General features: G+C 46.6%; 1 long non-coding RNA gene across 1 annotated transcript in view; it reads right to left on the bottom strand.

Moving 5' to 3' along the window:
* Nucleotides 1-26,885, bottom strand: part of LOC147703597 (uncharacterized) — a 207,868-nt gene that overhangs the window by 159,673 nt on the left and 21,310 nt on the right. Inside the window, exon 2 of the long non-coding RNA XR_015297299.1 lies at nt 25,477-25,556. This is a non-coding gene — a long non-coding RNA (uncharacterized LOC147703597). The remainder of the gene's footprint in view (nt 1-25,476; nt 25,557-26,885) is intronic.

Raw genomic sequence — 26,885 nt, 5'->3', positions numbered from 1 at the left:
GGCTTGCTTGAATCCTGATGGAGCAGTGAGAAAGGGACTCATGTCTAAGTATACCCTGCCACACCTATAGTGGCCAAAAACGATTTACAAAAAGGGGGTGGTGATGAACAGAGTGTCTGAGTTAAACAGACCACTCTTACCCAGTCCAAAGATCAGGGCTTGATCCATCACCGTTATTTATCTCACTGCCCCATCCCAGTTCAGAACCTGGCTATATGCAAATCAGTCTGTCCCTGGCCCAGTGCATCATGGGAACAGGGCAGACTAAACTACCAAGCCAATTCTTCACCAGAAAGGAGACAAGCTACCGGGGACCGGTTTCTGGCATTTCAGCCTTCTTCGTCCCGGCTTGCTTGAATCCTGATGGAGCAGTGAGAAAGGGACTCATGTCTGTGTATACCCTGCCACACCTATAGTGGCCAAAAACGATTTACAAAAAGGGGGTGGTGATGAACAGAGTGTCTGAGTTAAACAGACCACTCTTACTCAGTCCAAAGATCAGGGCTTGATCCATCACCGTTATTTATCTCACTGCCCCATCCCAGTTCAGAACCTGGCTATATGCAAATCAGTCTGTCCCTGGCCCAGTGCATCATGGGAACAGGGCAGACTAAACTACCAAGCCAATTCTTCACCAGAAAGGAGACAAGCTACCGGGGACCGGTTTCTGGCATTTCAGCCTTCTTCGGCCCGGCTTGCTTGAATCCTGATGGAGCAGTGAGAAAGGGACTCATGTCTGAGTATACCCTGCCACACCTATAGTGGCCAAAAACGATTTACAAAAAGGGGGTGTTGATGAACAGAGTGTCTGAGTTAAACAGACCACTCTTACCCAGTCCAAAGATCAGGGCTTGATCCATCACCGTTATTTATCTCACTGCCCCATCCCAGTTCAGAACCTGGCTATATGCAAATCAGTCTGTCCCTGGCCCAGTGCATCATGGGAACAGGGCAGACTAAACTACCAAGCCAATTCTTCACCAGAAAGGAGACAAGCTACCGGGGACCGGTTTCTGGCATTTCAGCCTTCTTCGGCCCGGCTTGCTTGAATCCTGATGGAGTGGGAGGGTTGTCATCAGTCTTTGATGTTTAAAATCTGGAAATCCTGAAAGTTATTACCAGAAGTACTTATTTGAACTCTTCTTTGCTTGTCAAAAGCACTAATGCTGACTATCCATATTGATATCTTAGGTTCTGCAAATACATTTTTATATTCATAACTATATTCAGAAAAGAGAATGCATTGCCAAAAATGTGCTGAAAATGCGGACTATGTACAGGCTAAGCATTTATATTACAAATTGTTACCTTATTTTCCCAACTTAAGTGTACAACAAAATTCCAAAAAGAGGTTGCTACATTTTTTGTATTTATGTTTTTGGGGCTTCGAAAGAATTGAAAAATAAGGCATAAACCCCTCCTTTTAGTCACTCCACTAGCTGCCTGGTAATTTAAATTCTTCCTTTGCTAGCCTCCATTCCGTACCAGTTACAACATTTCCCGTGTCATCATAAGGATTTGGGTGCGCTGTGCAAGACATATTTTTGGGACACTGTATGCAATAAATTAAAATGTTATTACTCATGCTATTCAAATTTAAGACCCCAGGATGCTATACAATTCTAAACACGGTCACTCAAAACCAGTTGAAATATATCTTGCCTGGGTACCCCAAAAATGCTTAAGATGGCACAGGCTAGAGAGACCGAGTCAGAGGTAAAGGTTGGAAGAGAGAGAGAGATGTTTCGATAAATAGAATGAACAGGGGTCAAAAAAAAAGAAAATGTATTTTCCAAGGGGGGCCCTGGGCAATTGTCCACTTTGCCCATGCCTTAAAATGTCTTAGAATATATCATCTTTAAAACCTCACATGCAACTGTTTGTCCGGTTTCTTCCTTTAAAAAATTGTCCATACGACTCTGTTTCTGAGAGAAGTTCATTGCATGTCCATCGACACCAGAAGAGAATTCAAAATCAGATACTTTCCTCTCAAGACCCTTCACCCCAAGAGCTCACCTTACCAGTAGCTCTTTTTACCAGCTCTGGCGGAGATGGAGTATTTGGAAGCAAATATTTTCTCCTATTCCAAACTGTAGCCTTGAATACTTTACAAGCACTAAAACAGGTATTCTCTATAGCCACTTCCAGTTTCTGGAACTACCTTCCTCCATGCATCAAATCAGTACTTCTATCTTGAACTCTACTTACGCCTTTCAGTATGCCTGACGTTTTTTGCATCCTACTTACCTCTATGCTAATATTATCCTGTTTTCTTTCACATTGTCTCTACCTGGCCATTTATAACATGCACGTTATGCCTTATTTGTTATTATGCACTACAGAAGACATTAAATAAATAAATGGATAAATACATTAATGTGTTATTCTAGAGTCTTGGAGATTATTTATATTTTTGATTAAATTATACTTACCCTAGGAAGAACTCTCAAAGTATTTCTTTTTGGACCTGTTCCTTTTTAAAGTTTCACCCTAGACTTTCGCCACCCTCTGCATCTTTTTTCTGACGTCGTTTTTGTTGGCATTAGAACTGCGTTTATTTTATCCCTGCTAACAGTGTAAAAGTGCTTGTGCTCTACTTTTTAAACATGGTAAAATTGGCGGGGTTGCTGACAAAAGTGCTGTTTACAACATGGGCCACTGAGAGGTGTGCTTCAAGGGGTTGGACACTTCTCCATCCAATGTGTTACACTTTGAGAGACAAGCAAGGAGAGCTGCTGGGCAGGCAGCCACAGGAGACCACGAGTCCCACTGCCCCCTCTGGAGCCTGCACCTGCACTCAATCCCAGGCATCCCGAGCTCTAGAAAAATGCGCAGCAGTCCTGGCGAGAGTGGGCTGCTGACACAAGTGCTGTAAACAGCTTGGGCCACTGACACAAGTGCTTGTAGGGGTTAGAAATGTCTCCCTCCAAAGAGAAACACTTTGGGAGAGAAGTGAGGAGATCCACTCCACAGACAACCGCAGGAGACTACTAGTCCCACAACCCCCGCTGGAGTCCACACCTGCACTCAATCCCTGGCATATGGCCATGTCTGAACTGGGGTGGTGTGGAGTGCAAAAAAACGATGGATTTAGGTCCAGATCTGTGTACTGGGGTGAATGTATGACATTGTTCTGCATTCTGTCCATCAACTGTTGTTTTTGCATTTGTCACCCCGAGTGGGATGGGTATGCTCAGACGTGAGTCCCATGCTCTCCACACCACTGTTGTCAAGCTGTCCTGGCTGATGACGGCTGATAGCCAGAAACCGGTCCTAGGATGCTTGATTCCGGTCCAGGAAAGACATGGCTTGGCAGTTCGGGCTGGACTGGTCCCATGAGGCGCAGGGTCAAGGCTGATTTGCATATGGCCATGTCTGAACTGGGGTGGTGTGGAGTGCAAAAAAACAATGGGTATAGGCCCAGATCTCTGTACTGGGGTGAATGTATGACATTGTTCTGCATTCTGTCCATCAACTGTTGTTTTTGCATTTGTCACCCCGAGTGGGATGGGTATGCTCAGACGTGAGTCCCATGCTCTCCACACCACTGTAGTCAAGCTATCCTGGCTGATGAGTCTAATAGCCAGAAACCAGTCCTAGGATGCTTGATTCCGGTCCAGGAAAGACATGGCTTGGCAGTTCGGGCTGGACTGTTCCCATGAGGCGCAGGATCAAGGCTGATTTGCATATGGCCATGTCTGAACTGGGGTGGTGTGGAGTGCAAAAAAACGATGGATATAGGCCCAGATCTCTGTACTGGGGTGAATGTATGACATTGTTCTGCATTCTGTCCATCAACTGTTGTTTTTGCATTTGTCATCCCGAGTGGGATGGGTATGCTCAGACGTGAGTCCCATGCTCTCCACACCACTGTTGTCAAGCTATCCTGGCTGATGAGGGCTGATAGCCAGAAACCGGTCCTAGGATGCTTGATTCCGGTCCAGGAAAGACATGGCTTGGCAGTTCGGGCTGGACTGTTCCCATGAGGCACAGGGTCAAGGCTGATTTGCATATGGCCATGTCTGAACTGGGGTGGTGTGGAGTGCAAAAAAACGAGGTATTTAGGCCCAGATCTCTTTACTGGGGTGAATGTATGACATTGTTCTGCATTCTGTCCATCAACTGTTGTTTTTGCATTTGTCAACCAGAGTGGGAGGGGTATGCTCAGACGTGAGTCCTATGCTCTCCACACCACTGGAGTCAAGCTATCCTGGCTGATGACGGCTGATAGCCAGAAACCGGTCCTAGGATGCTTGATTCCGGTCCAGGAAAGACATAGCTTGGCAGTTCGGGCTGGACTGTTCCCATGAGGCACAGGGTCAAGGCTGATTTGCATATGGCCATGTCTGAACTGGGGTGGTGTGGAGTGCAAAAAAACGATGTATTTAGGCCCAGATCTCTTTACTGGGGTGAATGTATGACATTGTTCTGCATTCTGTCAATCAACCGTTGTTTTTGCATTTGTCACCACGAGTGTGATGGGTATGCTCAGACGTGAGTCCCATGCTCTCCACACCACTGTAGTCAAGCTATCCTGGCTGATGACGGCTGATAGCCAGAAACCGGTCCTAGGATGCTTGATTCCCGTCCAGGAAAGACATGGCTTGGCAGTTCGGGCTGGACTGTTCCCATGAGGCGCAGGGTCAAGGCTGATTTGCATATGGCCATGTCTGAACTGGGGTGGTGTGGAGTACAAAAAAACGATGGACATAGGCCCAGATCTGTGTACTGGGGTGAATGTATGACATTGTTCTGCATTCTGTCCATCAACTGTTGTTTTTGCATTTGTCAACCCGAGTGGGATGGGTATGCTCAGACGTGAGTCCTATGCTCTCCACACCACTGGAGTCAAGCTATCCTGGCTGATGACGGCTAATAGCCAGAAACCGGTCCTAGGATGCTTGATTCCGGTCCAGGAAAGACATGGCTTGGCAGTTCGCGCTGGACTGTTCCCATGAGGCACAGGGTCAAGGCTGATTTGCATATGGCCATGTCTGAACTGGGGTGGTGTGGAGTGCAAAAAAACAATGGATTTAGGCCCAGATCTCTGTACTGGGGTGAATGTAGGACATTGTTCTGCATTCTGTTCATCAACTGTTGTTTTTGCATTTGTCACCCCGAGTGGGATGGGTATGCTCAGACGTGAGTCCCATGCTCTCCACACCACTGGAGTCAAGCTATCCTGGCTGATGACGGCTGATAGCCAGAAACCAGTCCTAGGATGCTTGATTCCGGTCCAGAAAAGACATGGCTTGGCAGTTCGGGCTTGACTGTTCCCATGAGGCACAGGGTCAAGGCTGATTTGCATATGGCCATGTGTGAACTGGGGTGGGGTGGAGTGTAAAAAAACGATGGATTTAGGCTCAGATCTCTGTCCATCAACTGTTGTTTTTGCACTCAATCCCTGGCATTCCAGGCACTAGAAAAGTGCACCGCAGTCCTGGTCAGAGGGGGCTGTTGACACACGTGCTGTATACAACCTGGGCCACTGTGAGGAGTGCTTCGAGGGGTTGGACATTTCTCCTTTCAAAGTGTTACACTTTGGGAGAAGAGCAAGGAGAGCCACTGCACATAAACAATCTTCCCCTGCATGCAGACACCCTTGCACTAAGGTGCATGAGTGCCTGCATTGGTGCTAGGCTGCTAAGTGTAGTGCCTGCGCAGGGGGAAACGCAGGGTTGCATCATATTCTTGTAAATATGGTGAAGCCCTGTGTTTCTGAAATGGTGAAGTGAGGTGTTCAGCCATGAAGGCTAACGCCTCCCTCCGCCACTTCCCTTGTAAATATGCTCATTGGTGTGGCATATCCACCTTATGCTGTCATGTAGTTTCTACTAATCCTTAGGATCTGCACGTTTGTTGGACAACATAAACTAAGGGATTGGTGCCGACCCCAAAAACCTCCTGTGATTCTGGGCAAATCACTTAATCTCCCCGTGCCTAAAATGAATGCGTGTCCTCATGTAACGTAACTGGTGCTATGTAAGCGCTCTGATACCTGATTCAGTTCGGGTCTAGTTCGCGCTATATAAAACTCTGCAAAAAAAAAAAATCCAGCTATCTCACAGTGCCACCATCCGCCCCTTATCCTGTATGAGGAGTGAATGGTTTCTGGCAAACACTGAACATGACAACCCTGACCCCGCAGGAATCGTGAAAACAGTACAATACCTTTCACCCAGGTCACTTGTGCTTACTTTCTCTCAAAGAGGTATACAAGGCAGACACAATGGGACATTTTCAATATATGTATTGAACCAATGTTATTCTTGTATAAAATACAAGTGCTGCAATAATCAGGAGACAGAAGAAAATTAAAGGGATTACAAGCACCAAAAGAGTAAATAGCAGCCACAATTTTATCATGATACTAAAACAATGGATATATGCAGGCATATATGCACGATAGTAAACTAGCGTACCCCTACGATGCGGACCCTACTCTAAGTGTACCTAGAGAGTGTGTAGATGTAGAGCTAAGAATCACCCCAAGGGACGATCTAACCCCATTATTTGAAGGGGAAGAAAGAAGGACCCCGTTTTGGTTATGAACTGGACACCCCTCACAGAATGTCAGACAGATGCGTGATGAAGTCTTGGGATGCAGGGACCTCGGTGTCCGTTGAAAGGCCTCCTCTGCTAATCTATGCAAAATGCTGATATTTCATAATAGAAAGCAGCCTTGCGATGTACACAAAGATTATCGATGTTATGGGTATGTAGATAGCCTTGTAGCCCCGTAGATGAAGTTGGGGACAACTTTTGCACATAGTGCAGAAAGAGACCTTGTACATGATGTGCGTGGCATTGTGATAATGTTGTGCGAAGTTATATTTGTAAACATGCAGTCTGACCCTGTGCCTCGTGGGAATAGTCCACAGTGGCAGGGTATGCTCAGACGTGAGCCCCTTGCTCACTTTGCCACTGGATTCAAGCAAGCCGGGCTGAAGACGGCTGGAATGCCAGAAACCGGTCCTCGGAAGCTTGTTTCCGGTCCAGGGAAGGCATGGCTTGGCAGTTCGGGCTGGACTGTCCCCATGAGGCACAGGGTCAGACTGATTTGCATATAGCCATGTCTGAATTGGGGTGGCAGAGTGGGCTAAAGAACAGTGATGGATTAAACCCAGATATTTTGACTGGGTGTGAGTGTTTGATTGGTTCAGATGCTCCGTCCATTACCACCCCCTTTTGAACCGCAAACCTTTACTGCGACTATGCCTTTACCACACATGCCATTACAATGCAAAGGCATGCATGGTAAAGGTATACTCATGGTAAAAGTCTGAAAGGTAAGTAACTCTACCCTGACCTACCCTAAACCCTAATGTAGGACCCCTGCACAACCCTCACCCGACCACCAGTCCCCTCCCTACATTTACACTACCCAGCACGACACCCAAACACTACCCTAAACCCTAAAACACTTCCCTGCACTACACGCATACCACATCACTACCCTAAACCCTAAAACACTACCCCAGCATGACCCTCCCCTGACCCTCAGTCCGGTCCCTACACTCAAACACTACCCTGCACGACCCCAGACACTACCCTAAACCCTAAAACACATTTGCCATACTACACAAACACCACAACACTACCCTAAACACTAAAAAGTATCCCCACCACAGGCCCAAACCATTCACCTCTCTTTCCTCGTGGTTCCTCTCTCCTGGTTCCTGCTTCACGTCGGCTGAGGGGCGGTGCACGGTGTACGTTGTTTTGAGGAAACAGAAGAGCCTCTGTTTCCTCACAATGAGGTGGATTGCCATTACATTGCATGCGTTGTGAAAGCACATGCAATGTTAAAACATACGTTGTAATGCCAAGCGTTGTTACATCGCATGCGTTGTGACACATGCAATGTAATGGCATGAGGGGAAACAGCTGCGTTGTGATGGCTGTTTTCCACTCAAACAGGCTACTTGGATGCTTAAGTATGATGACAATCACCTAATTGGCTTTCGTGTAAGCAGAGTCCTGCTGGGAATGTGGAAACTAAGACAAAAGGTGCAGTCAGGTTTGGTAGTAAAATGCACTTAAGACATTACTTACAGCTCTATACCTCCACCCTGCAGTAAAATGTAACACTGTCATTTGATATATGGTGTTTCTCATTTATTTCTTATAACTAATAATGCACTGTCCCATTGGAGTAGTACTGTAAGGAGTGGGCAGGAACCATTGAAAATGCACAGGTCACTTTATGATAATAATGATATGTGTATTAGATTGCATACTTAGGGTGTCTCTATACTAGGATGTTTTAAGCCAAACATGCTTTTGGTCCCGATAGATGTAAGGAGATCAGATTTGTTTTCTAATACTGTTTTACCATATACAACTGCTATAAAGAGATAGCACTACTCTCCTTAGGGCCCAGGAAGGTAATTAATATGATTAATATTTAATCTTTTATAATTGCACGTTTTACTGAAGTTATTTTTACTGTTTTAAGTCTACAAATTGTTTTATCCTGTGTTTCTGGCTTTGTGCAGAAAAAAAGCTTATTTTTAATTGTATTTGTGAAATTGGCCTACACCTTATTAATACATTTTATTTACTTGTATGTCTTCATAGGCCTTGTTCCCAGGGCCTGTAAATGTAATGCTACTAGAAGTCAGCATCACTCAATGTGCCATACACTAAAGTAGCCTCTTAAAACATGTATCAGGCCTGCCACTGCAGCTGTAGTCCAGACTTTAAGATTTTATCTAACCAAATAAACCTTTTGCCACATCCAAACCTTTCTTTTTAAAACGTATGTCACCCTTAGGATAGGCTCTAAGAGATCCTAGGACAGGGTGTGCAGCATTTAAAATGTTGGATATGTGGGTTTAAGTTTTACATGTCCTGGTAATGAAAAACTCCTAAAGTCCCTTTTCACCATTGCAAGTACTTGTCTTCTACCATAAACTAACAGTGTTACCTTAATACATTTAATGAGTGATAACTACAGTTTAGTACTAGAGATGTACTGTTCGCACTCAAATTAATTGTAATTTTAAATCCTCTTTTATGGCAAAGTTGTATTTTATGGTTACTATTCTGAAAATGACACTTTTGGAAAGTTGGCATTTTCCTTCCTAACCCAAATGTGCCTTTCTGCCTGTGTCCCAAGTCACATGACTGTGAATGAATTTACTGGGGCGTTTAGTGTATTCCTTTGAGACATAGGTGCAATAGGGCCTTGGATGTAGGACAGCAAGTTGCTTCCCTGAGCAGATTGTCCTGGGGATTGAACTCAGCCTAAGCCTTAAAGGGGCAGCCTTAGTGCTTGCCCACAGTAAGCCTAGCCGTTGAACTCCTCTCCTCTCGTGCAGATGGCAGAGTTTTCCACACTCCGTATTACACAGAGCATGTGGAGTTCCCCAAAAATGTTTTTCCTCGCTCGTGTCAAGTTGGCGAGCCCGAGTGATGAAAATCCACTTCCCAGTGATATTTCTCCTCGTTCGCGATCGTCAACATAAAGTTGGCGAGCGCGAGTGTGGAAAATAAACCTCCTGGCGAGATTTCTCAGTGCGGGGGGAGGGGTTAGGTTTCTCATTGCGTGTGATTGCTTATGCTCATGACCACTAGCATCCGGCACTGAAAATCACAGTGAACGGCATTTTTCTATCGCACTCCGCCCTGTGCAGAGCTCCGTGCTTTGTTCCAATCTATCAGAGGGATAAGCAACCTGACAAAGATTGTGTTTATTATTTTAGTGGGGCTTTCACCCCTTTCAACTAATATCCACTTTCTTACAATGTCCAATTTGGGCACTATTAATCAGTATAGTATTGAAAACACAGGTATGCAACTCACTGATGTCTTAGGTAAGTGACGTTAGCACATGTGTGACTATTGAGTATTACTTCACATTGGGGAATGATGTTGGTTGATAACAAAAAAAATGTGTTTGAACCTCTTTTACTGAATTTTTAACAAAGGGAAGAGGTTAACAAAGCAGGGCATTAGACAGTGTAATTCACTTAAAGTTACAGCACACAAAATGATAGCCAGCATCAGCAGGTTTAGAGCGTGTGAAATATTACATTGCCAAATGGAATAGCAAAGCAAGTATCCAGTAATTTATGGCTAGTAGGGTATACATGCATCCCAGTGCATGGGTGCCTCTGCTTTATGCTTACATAAGGCCAATGGAAAAGTCCAAGTTGTATAATCGCAGTAATGGCATAAGTGTGTTACAAAATCAATAACAAAAGGGGGGAACAATAAACTAGGTATATATGACCAAACTGAGACTCCCAGCCTCCACCTTTCTCAATTGTCCACACATAATATACAGTAGTGACATTGTTATCAACAATTGACCCAGCAAATCGGCAGACAAGGTATAGGATGTGCCTCGAAGTACCCATCAGTGCCTCAGATTCGTGTTACAGATTATGAGATCATGTCAACGTGTCCGCTTCACTCTCCCTCACGGTATCATTTAGGGGAGTAGAATCAGTGTGCGACTTCATCTGAAAATCATGCAGTATGTTGTCCCATTTGATAGTTATAGGGATTTTGCACAGTCCCAAATTATCTTCCCAATGCAACCTCACTCTTTCTGCCTGAGGCTACACCAGGAGCGACTGCCTCCATAGTACTAAGGGCGCAGGTTCCGCTGACTTCCAGCATCTCGTGTTGAGGCACTTAGCCATCAATAAGTGCAGATCGAGGAATCAGGATGTGACTCTGTGCCTCTACCACTCCTAAAAAGGCCCAAAATGCATACCTACCATGTGTGTGTCACTGTGTATCCTGTGCAGTTGTTCAGTTGGTTCATGACTCTTCTCCAGTAGTTGGTTAGGAGTGGACCGGTCCAAAACATGTGAAGAAAGTCAGCATCGGGCAGGTGACATCTAGGACAAATAGCGTCCGTTCGGTGAAAGTAACAATTAAGATAAGGCACTCCGCCTGGATGATACTGTATTGAATGAAGCAGAAGCATGCGTTGAGATGGACACAGACTCTCTAATATGAGGACCCACTCTTTGTCTGTACATGGACGAGCCAGAGCCTCCTCCCAGTGGTGCCATAAAGATAAGACTGGCGTCACCGTGTGTTGGAGCAGTGAGCTTGCAAGCCAGCATGTGAGGTGCCTGCCAGTTCCTATAACATGCAAGTATTGTATGGTAAGGTGTATGGAATGTTCCTGTAGCATGTTTCCCCAATTGGTGCCTAAAGCAGAAAGTAATGAGATGTACAGAAGAAACGGGCCTGGGTGCAGGCCTTCCTCCTCTACTTGTGTGCCATAAGGTACTAGAGCGTCATCTCGGTATAGGTCCTCCGCGTGTGCGAACCAGGCTCTAGCCAGGTATAAAGCTCCGTTGTTGTGGTGGTAGCACAGCCTCTAGGTATGTGGAGCAGGAGTATCATCGGCATGTAGGAGATCACAGATCGGGTAAGGTATAGACCCTAACGGTAGCAACGTGATGCAACATTACGAAGCAGCAATTCAAGGATCATGGGCCAAACCACAAAAGATGGCGTACAAGAGCTAGAGAAGCTCCGTGTCTATGACCAACGATCCGGCACACATCGCAGTAACTGGGGAAAGGCCAACTGGTGACAATTGAGCACTAGTCCTGGTGATGCAGCGGAATCTGAGCCAGTTGTATTAAGGCCAGACGCCGACTTTGGGGTAGAGAAACTTCCATGGGCCTACCTCGGAAAGGAGCAAGCAGCAACTTGGCATGTGCATTACACAGGCCCAGAGGGACGTCGGCCCTTTACTGCAGCGAGAGGCCCAGGCCCTGGTCAGCGGAAGGCCAGGAACTGAAAACGGCCACAGGAGGGCCCGAGTGAGGTCTGGATACAAGGAGAGCCAGGAGGGGAGCAGGCAGGGAACTGGTGAAGACTATCTCGCTGGGAAAGCATTCTGGCTGGGACTGAGGAGCGGGGGCCCTGAGAAGACACCATGGTGCCTGGTAAGAAGACTCAGAGGTGCAGGGGGGTAGCGATTGTGCCTGCCGGCCATACCACAGCAATAGACGGACTGGCCTGAGGTGTCACTGCCCCCCTCCCCTGATCGGTGACAGCTGTGAGTGCCGGACCTATTTGCAAACGCAGGGGGAGGGGTGATTGTCAGCCTCACCCTCTGCCCCCTGCACTGTGGCTTGTCACAGAATTTCTCACAGATGGTGAGAGATGGCGAATATTGTCAGGCTTGACAGCAGATTGAGCTGGGGCTCACAATAATGGCAGCAAAGGCTTGCAGACAGGGAGTACCCACTTTAGAGCCACGTGGTCAGGGCCCAGAGGAGGGTGGCCTGAGCTGAAGGCTGCCATATGCCTGAGGGCCCTGATATCAACTGGGCAATAATTTTAGTACGAAGGATGGCAAGTGAGGAGTGGGCAGTGGCTGCTGAGAGCTCACCTTCGACGAGGACGGACCCAGGTCTTACACTGCCTCCACACATTGGGAACTTTTTGCAGCACTTGGGAGAAGACCTGGATAGGACCAGGAGGCTGCATGTGCTTCAGTCTGGGACTGCACTGCAATGTCGCCTAAGAATTGAGTCTAGCTGCTGCATTGAGCCCCCCTGGTGCCAAGTGTTCATAACTTCCCAACCAGCCAAAGACACCCGGGATACTGTGACCTGTTGCAGCGGTACATGAAGACTGGACCGCTTTTCTGGGTTGAGACCATGAGTGGAGGAGAACCTGGGCAGGGCCTGCGATCCCCAAACCTGGTCCACTCATTGGGAACGATCAAATGTATCCACAGGGGCTTCTATTCTGACTTGCCCATTACCTAATCATAGCCACTCCTTGATCTGCTGTTCTGCATGGGACTGCTCGTGACCCGTGCGTCTAGACTGCGAGGCACACGAGGAGAGGCAGGTCCTCATCAACGGGAGAGTCAGGAAGAACTGTGGCGTGGCCTCTAGAGGGGTCCCACTAACCCCAGAGTCACCTGGTGGTTACTAGGCCACTGTGGGGACAGTTAGACTGTAGAGACAATGGGAGCAAAGTGCTGGACCAGAGGGGTCATCACACCCAGCCCCAGTGGAATTGGAGAGTCAGCCTGAGTGGCGCATGCCACCCAGTTGTTGTATGGTGTTATAGCACTTGGGGTCTGGGGACTTGGGCAATGCGGACTGTGTGGACTGCATTTATCGAGCCATCTAGACATCCAGAGTGCGGGACTACAAAACCCCTCATTGCCACAGGTGAAGGTGACCTCGCTGACACCATGGAGAAGAGAGGCGGAATCAGCTCCCAACCAAAGGGATGCCCACCCATGGACGAGATTGAGCACCCTACCTCCGAGAGTAAGCTTGGGGAGGTAACCCCACCCGACACAGATGCAAAACTTGATAAAATCTCAGAGGCTATTGCTGAATCTAGACAGAAACTTGGAGCAGGGTACATGCAGTAGTGATAGAGATGGGGTTACTTTGGGATGACCAGAAGAAACTCTCCACTCAAGTCAGAACCACTGAAACCATTATAGCGAGCTACAACGCGATGTATCAGTATTGGTGGCTCAAGTGCGCTCACTCACTGCCAAAGTACTGGAACTTGAGAACAGAGCAGAAGACTCAGAAGGACAATAGCACCTCAATAATCTTCGAATAGTAGTATTTCCCTAAGGCAGTGGAGGATCCAACCCGGTACTATTCTTCTAAAACTGGCTGAGTCAGACAGTCACTCGAGATTATATATCTCCGGACTTACTACTAGCATGAGCCCCTAGACCTGCGGTGGCACGAGTAATGAATTACGGTGACAAAGAAGTGATATTGCAAGCAATTCGTACTGCAGACCCTCTTTTATACATCAACGCAAGAGCATACCTGTTTCCAGATTACATAATGGCTGTGCAGTGCCTGAGAGCCTCGTTCCTAGGAGTGAAATGCAAGCTCCGACAGGCATGCTTAAGGTACTCTTTGTTATACCCAGCCAAACTAAAGGTGCTTGCAAACAACAAAATCTGCATCTTCTATGAGCCTACAGATGCCTGGGATTAGATGGACCAGTGCTGTTATGAGGAGGGAGCTTGCGACTGTGGTTGTGAGGCCCTGTGGTGGCGGAGTCGAATGCAGAGGCTGGCAGCAAAGGACAGGCCGCCAATCACAACAGATCAATGGTGCACTTACACCAGAGAAGGCCCGGTGGGGCAGTACCAGCCATTGTCCACAGCCCCCTCCTGATGACTGGGACGTCGCTCACTGCCAGAACTGATCACAGCTGACTCCCACTCAGACTCAAAGTCAAGGGTCTCACAGAACAGCACCACATTGCTAATCCTATCAGAGGTCACACTGCAAAATGCCGACAGTTTGATATAAAAAAAGGGTTGAATTTATTACTCCGTGTATCTGGGTCATCCTGAGGCCATAGACCTGAGAATGGTGAAGGGATCTGTTAGGCCTGCCCTCTTTCCCCTCCTCCCCCCCATTTCTCCCCCTTCCCCTGTTGGGATTGCCTCCTGTTCAGGTGCGAGGTGGTGGCCTTGGTGCTGGACTGGGGGAGAGATTTCTGGGGGGGATGACCACTAGACGTACGTGATGCAGACAGCAATGGGAGTTGCAAACATGGGTCTAGCACTGCAGCTGGCCTGCTTTAACACTTTTCAGCACTTAATGCTCTGGATGGCTGGAGGGTCCCCAGAGAGTCACTGGATAGCCCCCCTTGTTCTTCTTTTTTCCTTCCCTCCTGTCCTCCCCCTCTTCCCCCATGACTCTCCCCATGATGCTCGTTTAGGCATATACAGCAAACGTCTTTGTGCTCCTACACATGGCATACTCAGTTAACGGTTTGGGCAGTCACCATGTTGGAGACGGCCCTGGGTTGTGAGTTGAGACAGGGTTTGTTGTTAGTTCACAACATAAAGATCATGCAGACAGAGACACACTGGATGTAAGTGAAAGGGAACCCTCTGGGTCGAGCCGCGCACATACCCCCTGATAACGCAACACATAGTCAAAAATGCATAACATGGGAGTTTTAGCCTGGAACTTTAGGGAGATGGGGACAACACGTAAGAGGCATGCTGTGCCACCGTATGTAGGGAGGCGCACAGCGTAAACATCACTACTCAAATAGACTCACATAACAAAGGGCGTGGCAGTTCAATTACAAAACCGTTGGCGAGGACAATGTTATAGCAAAACCTACTTGAGGTTTGCAAGGGGGTCCGTCCTGGAGTTCCAGTCCAGCACATGGCAGTGAATGTGGACCCGAGGGGCCTTATGTCCTGGTGGAGTGTCTATTAGGTTGCAAACTAGTTCTACTAGTAAGCATCTATGCACCGAACACGGCCCAGCCTGCATTTTTAGCGCATCCATCCTTGGCACTTACCCGCTGGGCACATATTCCTTGGCTGATGAATGATGATTTTAACTGCATTCTCGACCCACAGCTCAATCATTCACACCCTCCATTGCCGGCCTTCCCAGTGATGTCAGCAGGAGCCTGTGTCACAGGATTAGCAACTGGTCACTACATGATAGCTGGCAGCAGGGGAACAGGAAATATTCCTTTTATTCTGCTCCACATGACCTACACATTAAGTAGATTACTTTTTCTGTTATCACTCAGTGCAGGCACAGGTAGTGGCTGCAGAGTATTTTGGAAGGACATTCTCTGACCACAACCAATTACAGATCTACCTCCGCTAGGGGGCACCTCAATACCCAGTCCCCACATGGAGACAGCAGCTGTTGACATTAGAAGATCAAGCTTTCAGAGAAAAGATGTGCAAAACTATTGCCCACTATTTTGAGGATAACTGGAACACAGCCACCTGTAGAGTAGTTGAGTGGGAGACATTAAAGGTGGTGATGAGAGGGCACTGCATTAGAACAGTAGTAGGGGCCTGGGCGGCACTACATACTGACCTAACGGGGACTGCGTCACTGCTTAACACACAGGAATCTGATGGCAGAGATGACTCCACAACACAGCCCACCCTGGAGGAGGCATGGGCATGCCATGCATAGTTAATAGAAAAGCGCCACTGCCTAGACTTTCATACTTAAAAGGCCCAAATGCATGCCAAAGGCAACAAGTCGGGCCGGCTCCTGGCTTGGCTCCTCCATAGCGCAACACCATCGATCTCGATCACAATGATTAGAGACCCCCAGCACACATGCACACTACCCAATCTGACATCTATAGTGCCTTCAAACGGTATTACCAGTGATTCTATGCCCACCCAGCAGTAGCGTGATGCACACATATAATTTATTTTCTAGAACACCTAATATAACCTACCCTTGATCCCCTGGGAAGAGAAGACCTAAACACCCCACTCACACTACAGGATATCTGTGGTGCCATTAGGGGCACAACAACACAAAAGACTCTGGCCCTTGTTGGACTACCCCCGAGTTCTATTAGGCCTACGAGTCGCTGCTAGGTCCAAAGTTGTTAGAAGTATACCAAGCCGCCCTGGATGAGAGTTGCCTTCCGTGGTCTATGAGATGGTTGCTGTTAATATCAATGGCTAAACCAAACAAAGGCCTGGTAGAATGTTCTTCTTGCCGGGTGCTAGCAATGCTCTGCGCGGATTATTAGATCCTGAGTAAAGTAATAGTGGTCCGACTGAGGGAACACACGCCCGACTGGTGCATGCCAACCAAAACAATGTTAACCCAGATAGGTCCACCACACTGAATGTCCTAGGGCTATTCCAAGTGATGGAGAAAGCCTCATTGCAGTGACCATTTGCTGCCTGCCTGATATTAGACTTAGATTAGGCATTTGACACCATTGATTGGGACTACTGTTTTCCCACACTGAATAAGATGGGCATAAAAGGGAGATTGCAAGCGCTGATCAGGCTCTTCAACACAGCACCCATGGCCCGAGTGAAAACGGTCAGTTTATCATGGCCCCAACAGGGTTGTCCTCTCTCACTGGTATTAGTTTCTCTGGCAATGGAGCCTTTGGCTCAACGACTCCATCAGAGTGGAAAGACATGGGGCATACCACTAGATGGTGAAATGCATATAGTCTCAATGTATTTCAACAATGTCCTTTTGTATGTATGGGATATCCACACAGGGATCCCAGACATTGTGGACATTCTTGGAAGATTTTAGGAGGGCTTAGAGTCTGTTAGGCAAAATCATGTGCTTTCCTGTACCAGGATGACTATTCTTCACAGGAAATAACAGTAGGCGAGCACACAGTGAGATCGGAACCACACATGTTTTGGTATTTAGGTCCTTATAGATGGAAACCTCAACAGGGCATTCTGTAGTACTCTGTAACTTATGGTAGAGTGATGTAAAATGATGTATATCTCTTTCAAAGATGGTGGTGCTCCCCAGGCTTCTGTATTTCTTTTCATAACCTTCTGGTGACAACCCCATATGATGTTGGTAGTGTTTATATTGAACAAGGTGAGGAGGCGTGTGACATAGAGCAAGCTGCAATTGGCAGTTGAATGAGGAGGACTGAAAGCGACAAACTTTGAATATTAATGTGTAGTAGCACAACGGCAGTAGCCGGCGAGGTGGCTGGCAAGTAGACAGAGCTATGAGGTGGGCAGATTGTCAGTGGCTAGAGCAGAGATGATGATAGAAGAGGCACTACTGCCAGGGGCAGGGATGTCCCGTGTGGCTAGCAATCTTGTTCAAGTTGCCTATGAGAGTTTTTGCAGGAGTATATGTGTTATGCCAGGCATGATACCCTATTTTCCGGCAATACGGATCAGCAACATCAAACCATTCCAGGACCTCATAGGGTGGGATGGCCTGGTGGCATGGTCAGTGTGGCTAAAGTGGGTAGCCTTGGGGATTTGTTCCAGCGCTCATACCCTTCGGTCAACTACAGGAGGACTTTATGGCCTATGGCAGGTTGTTGGCTGAGCTAGTCCATCTATGAACATCACTAACTCAGAACCGGAGCAACATTCCCTTGTACACACTTTAAACATTATGGGATAGACTCTCAAGGAATGAGAATGGACCACACAGTATCCTCGGAAACTGCTAAGTTCCAATATATTCAACATAACATACTGCACAGGGCTTACCTTACTCCAGCTAGCCTCCACAGAATGGTTCAGGACTCCCACCTATATCATAGATGGCACACGCCTAACACAGATTTGATGCATATGTTCTGGGCTTGCCCAGTAGCAGCGACATTATGGAGTGCAGTTACAGACACAGCAAAACAGACAGGTTGCACAAACCTTCATACATTGGAAGGGGTAACGCTTGGCCTATATAGACATAGGAAATCCCAAAAGTAACCACTCAGTTTAAAGACCTGACATTAATTATTGTGCACCACTAAGTAGCAATGCACTAGAAGACAAACACTCTCCCGAGCAAACATCACTGATGGGCAGCAACTCTGAAATGGGGTAGGGCCGAGGCAGTGCTGCATCAGCGAGAGGAAGCTAGGGGGTTATGAAGAATGTCAATTTTGGGGCTATGGGATAATATGCTTCAAAAGCTGCAGCATCTGTCTGGCACCCCATCAGAAGGATAAGCGATAGACTAACAATGTGTGCGTGCATGGGAAGGGTCATGTATTCACACTCACCTCAGGCCCGCTCTTTACTCCCCTTCCCCCGTGGACCGCAGTCTCAGAGGGTTGGACGGGACCCAATCTTAGCGGACCACACCTTGTGGGGAACTCTCTCTCTCCCCTAAAGGGGGAGGGAGAGGCTCCTCATACTGATTCATGGCTAAGGTGGGTATAAGCTGACACCCGGGGGACCAATTGCACATAACAGTGAATAGCATAGAAGTACAGACATTGTAAGGTGGACTCCACCGCTGAGCGTTGAAGTTAAAGGTGTTATTAGAAGCTGCTAAGGTTATAATGAACTATTTACTCCTATTGATATCCATGAATGTAAACTCTGAAATGCATTTTACTAAGATGTACCATGTGATGCATTATAAGCTGTCAAAGGTATAAAAATGGTTTAAAAAAAAAAAGAAGCAGTGATTCAGGTGGTTTCTTGGCGCAAAGTTGAAGGACCACTAGGAGAGTCCAAGCTGGCAACAACGTGGCTGTGTACGACAGGTGTGTGCCCACCAACCACCTGGCCACCCATTGGAGCTGGGAGGCATGCTAGTATTGCTCAATATTTGGGACCGCAAGCCCACCCTGGTCTGTTAGCAAGTGCAGCTTTGTTAATGCCACTCTGCAACGCGAGTCACCCCAAATGAACTCTCCCATGAGTCTCTCAAGAGAACTGGAGAAGGGAGGCACAACATATAAGGGCAGGTTGGTGGAATTATAGAGTAACCGGAGTAGGACTACTATCTTGAGAAGGGCTATGTGGCTTATGACAGTGGGAGCATGGGCCAGAAGGACAACTGTGACCTGATGACCATAGTAACCCTCACCAGATTGCTGTCAAACAAGTTAACTGGGCAATGATACACCCTCACCCGCAGGTAGTGAAACTTGTGTGGTTGCCATGCCACAGGAACTCCACTAAGGACAAAGGATGGGTCAGGATTTGCAGGAGCAAAGGGAAATAGGCAAGATTTTGCCCAATTAACCCTTAAACCAAAAAGAGCTGCTAAGCAGTTAAGCATTTGGGCTATAGCCCTAGGAGCCAGGTGGATGTCTCGGAGATACAGGAGAAGATAAACCACGGAGAGGGAGATTGCGTGTGTGGCATCCCCCAGTGGGATGCCCCTGTCCATACCTTGGGCTCACATGGATGCAGCAAGTGGTTTAACGGCTAAGGAAAAGAGTAGTGGGGATAGAGGGCACTCCTGATGGGTGCCTCTGCATATATGGATGGGGTCCAATATATAAGAGCCCGTCTTGTCTCAATTTGAAAGGTAGTTGGATGCGCTTAGAAAATGCTGGATCTATTATACACAATTAATATTTTAAAACAATATCATCATTTAGACTCAATGAACAGATGTCAGGATAGCTTTTTCTTTCAGTAAATCTTTATTCATCTCTTTTACTTAAAATGATTTCAGTTGAACATTAGCCAACGCATTTCGCCCACCAAGGACTTCTTCAGTGCTCAATACACATGTTGTTCTCATTCCTACTCCTCAGTGCTGTAAATATTGTAGTTAATAGTTGTATCTACAATTTTGGAGTACATTTGCCCCAGCCGTATGTCATTATGGCGGCCGGTTCAAATGAAAGAACCTTCTTTGTTCAACTGATGTCATTTCAAGAAAAAGAGATGAATAAAGATTTACTGAAAGAAGATTCTATCCTGACATCTGTTCATGGAGTCTAAATGATGATACTGTTTTAAAATACTAAGGGCCAGATGTAGGTAATGGGTATTTGGGATGTAGGGGGCCAATTTTACAGATTCGGTAAATTTACCGAATCAGTAAATTTACCGAATCAGTAAAATACAGAATCGGTATTTTTACCGATTCGGTAACTGCCAGATGTAGGTGGGACTCTTCTGAGTCCCAAAGGCCTTTCAGATTTGGTATTTTACCACCCAATCCAATTGGGTGGTAAAATACCGAATCCAGGTGTGCATGCACATGTGTGCATGCACACCTATGCCATGTGACAGACAGACATGCCCTTGGGGCATGTCTGTGTGCCACATGGCACACATGCCTGTTTTTGGGGTGCTAGAGGGTGTCAAAGTGACACCCCCTGCACCCTTGCTGGAATCGTTTTTTACCAAATCGGTAAATACCGATTCGGTAATGCCCATTGATTCCTATGGGCTTCAAGGCCCATAGGAATCAATGGGCATTACCGAATCGGTATTTACCGATTCAGCAAATACCAATTTTTACAGATTCGGTAATTCAATTACCAAATTTACCTAAATCTCCCTCCTTCTATTTTACCGATTCATAAATACCAAATCGGTAAAATTCGGTATTTATGAGTCGGTAAAATAGAATTACCTACATCTGGCCCTAATTGTGTAAAATCGATCCAAGATTTACTAAGCACATCCAACTACTTTTCAAATTGAGTGCTGAACCACTATTGTGTATAACCACGGAAAACAAAGGTTGGAGGAGGTGTGGAGGCTAAGCATGCACTACCCCATATATGAGGGATATACATGTAGCCAGTACTGTAGCAGGCCACCATGTGACAGCACAAGAGAACAAAGCTTATAATATATTTGAGTTCAGCATCACAATAATGGAACAGCCAATTGGAAACAGTTAGTGCCCCAGGTTCAGTAGCTGTGGATGAATGAGATAATGTAGTCTGCTGTTTGCGGGGTTAATGGGCATGCTCAACAGCAAAATAGGAAAAGAGCTCAGCACCTGGGTGCAATACGTAGATCCTGCTTTCAACATATTGTGCTACATCTTGGCCTTCAACACTTTCTGGAAGGCCAACTACTTAAATATTATCCCTTCAAGAGTGGCCCTCCACATCTTCGGCCCTACACTCAAGGTTCTGTACACGGTCAAATAAAGCCTGCAGTAAGGAGTTCGATGCATAAGTAGCCGGTTGGAGTTCGGTCAATGTTTGTACAACAGTACGCACTTTGTCCACCTACTTGCAATGTTCAGTGTGTAAAAGCATGAAGCTCACTGTTACTTTGTCAATTCTGTTTTCATGCAACGTGCATGTTTGCTCGAGCATTGACCCAATTTTCTCCACTGTCTGCAACAATGTGTCTAATATGCAGCCCAGGGACAGAGATAAATACAGCGACTTCATTGCACCAAGTTCCTCAGATGGCTTCTCCAGTGTTGGCTGTTTTTGAATGTCGCAGATTGGGTATCCGAGCAAAGCCGTCCCATGACCAATTCACAAGTGTCAAGCTATGATGAGGTCATGCCTAGACAGGTTGTGTTGAAGATTCCTCATGCTCAGTCCAGTTAGTTCAACTTGCATCCACTGGGTATGCCTACAATACAGGGTATGCTACCCTGGGTCATTATTAGCACAAAGAGCGAGGGACTGTAGCACACCCACCAGTGGCAGCAGTATCACTGCAGGCGTGTCGTCAGGAAGGGCCCACTTCTGTGACCATAGCATGTGAACAGTCAAAGGAAGCCCCCTACGGATGCATCAGAATCAAGGCATATTGGAGACAGTCTGTTGTGGGTCCCACTTCACACACCAGAAGAAGAGTCTTGGTGCCACAGCATGAGCAGCCCCCTATGTCTAGTAAACCCTGTAGGTGATCTTGGAAGTAGAAGCTGTTTGTCCCACCTCTCCACAAAAGTACCTCGGGTAGGCTTTGAGGTCACTCCATGTGGCAGCCAATGAGCACTCTGATAGGATTTTTGTCTGACATCAAGTCCTTCAGCGCCATATTATTTACAATGGTTGCCAGGCACCCACAGTGTAACAAGGGCTCGCTTGTTAGTGCCCACTAGCTACCACAGCATGAGCAGCCCAGCACAATAGACAGGCTGCAAACATCAGAGGCCCAGCTGGCAATGGGAGAAAATATCACCGGTGTCCCCCCCTTGAGGTCTATGATTGGGCTGACATGCCACAGGATGGAGTTGATGCTGTGCGGGTGGCCCAAGTAGATCTCAGCAGTGGATCTAAAGTGTGTATCAGCATGCTAGCATCACATTCCACAGCAGTCAGATGCCTGAAGCATGCCCCCAGATTCATGTAAGAAATGTCTCATCAGGGCGCACCTAGGGGAGCAACAGACATAGCATGTAATGGAGGGCAAAGGGGAGGGCCATCCAGTCCATCTATCTACCAGAGAAACAGCACGGGGAGCATGAAAATGGGAGCACATCCAATGCAAGCCAAGTACTGCATCAGATGCAAGCCAGGATAAAGAAGATGGTGTAGCAGGGCCAGGTAAGTCCATGCATGCACACGGAGGCCCCCGTTGGCAACCTGGCTCAGGGCAGGCAGATCCCTGAGTTGCACTGCCAGGGAATCCAGATGCACCAGAGCCCCTGCAAGGGGTGAGAGTGCAATGTCAACCCACAGTCCCAGCCGAATCGGTGAGTTGTCATGAAAGGTGGGTTCTGGGTCTGCTGTCAAATTCAGACCCAGTTAAATCTTTGGGCACCCCTGCCATTCCCCACAGCCCCAGGTCCAACTGCGCGGCTCCCCAGGTTCAGGATAGTCTGCCAATTGCAACCATGCTTAGGCCCGATAAGACCTCCAGGCCCTTCTCATCCACCTCGCTGCATGGGAGGCAGCAATGCAGCAGTTCCCCAGCTTTCCCACTCACCTGCAACATCCCGGGGTGATAGACTGCAACGGTCACAGCCAGTATCTTCCACCCACACCGCTTAGGCACGCACACCCGCTCTTCAGGGGTTGATGCCCTCACCCTGAGGCAGTCTGGGCAGGCGTTTCATTGCAATGTTGTACGAGCAGGATTAACTGGGCTGGTCAACTGGGCATATGCAGTCCCAGATTGACTTTCTGGACTCTGCCCGTCACCTCAACATGCTAGGCCCCAGCTGGGCCGTACTCCAACAGTGTCTCCGATGTCGCCAGCTGTCACATTCAGGTCTGTAGTCAGTGCAGAGCCGCAGCAGGGACTTAATATGGCAGGATGTTACCTCAGATGGTCGGCCAAAACCAGGATATAATACAGATAATGGGGTATATGTGCAGCGCCTCTCTAGAGTGCCTCCACCATCTTAGCCCTCTGAGCCACGCCTGGTTGATGAAAAACGTGGGTAACATTTATTAACCATAGGGCTGGCTGATCCTTACACCGTATAAACCTTTTGACATTCACACCAATCAGATTTAGAATTACAGTTGTGCCCATAAAGACATAACATAAATGTTGGAGTTCATTGTTCACTTTTACATATATCAGAGCATAGTCACAGTGTCACATGTAGTATATGTTTGAATAAATGAATGAACTGATGGCCCTCACTCTATCTCCCCTTTTAGGCACAGCCAACAGATTGACATAGGTGCTACAGAGCAGGGAAAGAAGAGGAAGACCCTATTTATTGGCTGGTAGGTAACCCATAACCACTACCATCTTGAATGAAGTGTTGGAGGAGAAGGACCAGGAGGATCCCTTCATTGAAGGAGAAACAATACCCATTCAGTGATGCACCCTTTTACCCTCAAAGAATGTACAGGATTAGGACACCCCAGAAGAAGAGGTAGTGGTTCTGGACACAAGCAAATGGGAAGAAGACAGAAAGGAAATTGGTCTTCCTGGCCATTAACAATCTGTGGTGTCCAAGATTCAACCTCCAACACTAACACAGCCTTTAACATCTAACCCTCTTGTGTCTCTCGAATCCCCTTCCAAAATATTATGTCCCAGGAGCCAGTCTAGCAGCTAGTGAGAAAGGTGGTGAATGAGCACAATGATATCCTGAAGGCCCTTGTGAAGTTATTTACTTTGGTTAAGAAAGGGAGTTAAGGTCCAGAAAAATGTGCAGGCTGCCCATTAATGAGAGAAGACCAGCCATACACTGGCCACATATTTCATGTAATTATCCACATATTTTCCTTTCTCCACATAAGAGTACAATATATGGTGGACAGCAAATTGGATGGTGTATTTAACATTATTGTGAAAGATAGTGCAGGTATAAAATGTCACATATGTATATGCCTGTGAAAGGTGCACCCACACTATGGTGGGTTATGTGTGAGAGTTAAGTCATGAGTTTTGAGGAAGGGTTTTAAAGTGGCCACGATTATCATTTACATCCATAAGTGAGGAAGACTACATCCCTGGCTACACAATTGAACTTTGTCATGGGTCTAAAGTTGGTTATGCGCTAGTAGCAGGTGGGATCTGGTGTCAAAGGACCCTAATTTTGTTGTTCGAAAATCAGATGAACCAACACCCTTACTAAGTCCAATAGGAGTGTCTGGTGCTGATTAGTCAGGGCTTAACTGAGCTGAAGGAGCTCATCATGCCAACCAGCATTCTCCTCCCTCAGCAGAGGGAGACCTTATTCTTGCACGTACGATGTGTTCTGGGGGAGTCAGTTCCTGGCCTTCAGGAGCTGATTGTGCTTATCATTGCACATGTTTTTTTTTCCTGCTAGCAATTGTTCAGAGTTCCAGGTTGATGTTCATGAAGTGCAAAGACCCCTCTATGTTGTCAACACCATGGCACACACAGCCTTGCTTGGTAAAGAAGTTATCTTCCCTGATGATGACTTTTGCCCAGACCATTCCCTCACACATGCAAAGCAGCCTACCTTGGCAATCTCCTTAGATGGAAGGTGGAAGAGGGGCATGGCTATTGTAGGAAGGAAGAGGCCCATTATACACTTGGTCAACCCTGCTCCAGCTAACGATGAGATCACAGTAGTAGCACCTGGGTGGCACCCTGCTACTGGGAATCTAACCAGTGTAGATACATGTTGGATGTGTGAGTTGGCGTGTCCTGTTTAGTTATCTCTGAGTTTGCCCCCAGCTACTGCGAATGACACATTGACTCCTATTGGTAGATGGACATAGGGTAGCGATTGGGCACTTAAACACACATTGTCAAACATGGCTTTTTGTGATTTGGTTGGTGCACAAGTGATAGACATATTTTCAGACATGATTTCTAGATGTATATCAAAACTTTGTTGCAAGAATATAGGTACACAGGAATGTTACATAGCTTACCTGCAAGAGTATTTGTAGACGGGTCCTAAGATGATAGATGCTCTCCAACAGTTCTTCTAAAGGGTTGTTGATATGTTTCCCTGGAAGGAGAAGGCACAAGAAGATGCTCATGGGTCAGTAGAAATTGTTGGTGTTTCTACATCTTATGTATCTAATTTTTGTATGGAGACATTTATTCCAGTCACATGGCAATAGTTGTTACCCAATATCTGGTAGTAATACAACAACCACATTAATATTGTCAGAAGACATTGCAATGAGAAAGTTACATATCAGTGCCTCCATGATCAATCAATGTGGGTGGCTGTTGTTATCTAGGGATGGTGATTGTCTGCAGCTACAAATAGGGACAAAAAGTGATAAGTCATTGGTATAGCCTTATAGTCCGCTGCGATGGATATACTGGTTGTTAAAAGTCCTAAACCTGAGTCACAGTTACAGTGAGGGAGAAGAACCAGTGTAGCACAACTCAGAAGGGCTGTAGGAAGATTAGGACATTCCACCCACATTAACACACCTCAGAAATTGGCAGCTGGTCGCTATTTTAAAAATCTTCAACTTTTTTTACTGATTTGTAATCCTAATTGTGTCTATTTGCATCAATTTTGGTGTTTATACAGGCTGTAAAATCTAATAAACTTTTTAGAAATAAGCATTTTTTTTTATTAATGAGCTCCTGTGAAGGTTTACCAGGCAAACAATGGAACCTCAACGTTCATAAAGGATAGGCTTAGATATTTCATTTTTCATTTCCAATCTTTATTTCGACCATTCGGTCATAAAAGATACACAGTACAAATAAAATTCACTTGTGACTCTGTCATAAACAGATAAAACATTAAGTACATATGTTAAAAGGGATCTGATACAAATTTAAAACATCTTAAAAAAGAGAAGAATTTCTAGGTACTACCCAGCATTTTTAAAAGGCGATTACGCGTATACCAAACATTAGTAAAGAATTTGGAAAGTGCAAAAACAGTTGGGCCGGAAACATCAGATTTTAAAATCCTGTACATTGGTGCATATTCCCTGCCACCCAAATTCCTTATCAGAGGGAGGAGCCAATATTTTCTAGCTGCCTTGTAGGCTGGGCAAAAGAAGGCCACGTGCAAGTCGTTTTCCTCCTTGTCAGCACAGACAGGACAATACTTTGTGGAGGAAGCCGATGACCAGGAGCTTGTAAAGGACCGAAAAGGCAATGTGCCGTATCTCCATTGGAGGAACAGCTTCCTAGCAAGTATGGAATAGATAGGGTCCAATGCTTTCTCAAATCTATAGAAATCCTTGCTTTGCAGGAACACAGATGATAGGGACCCATCTGGCTGTGTAGCTTGGGCCCTTGCCCATTTGTGTTCGTGATACAAATTCGCCAGGGTCCTCTTGGAGATGCTTGATGCTACAGTCGC

Source organism: Lissotriton vulgaris, chromosome 7 (genome assembly GCF_964263255.1).
Source record: "Lissotriton vulgaris chromosome 7, aLisVul1.2, whole genome shotgun sequence".
Lineage (NCBI taxonomy): Eukaryota > Metazoa > Chordata > Amphibia > Caudata > Salamandridae > Lissotriton > Lissotriton vulgaris.
The sequence above is the reverse complement of the archived record's forward strand: the minus strand, read 5'-3'. Positions and strand labels throughout refer to the sequence as shown.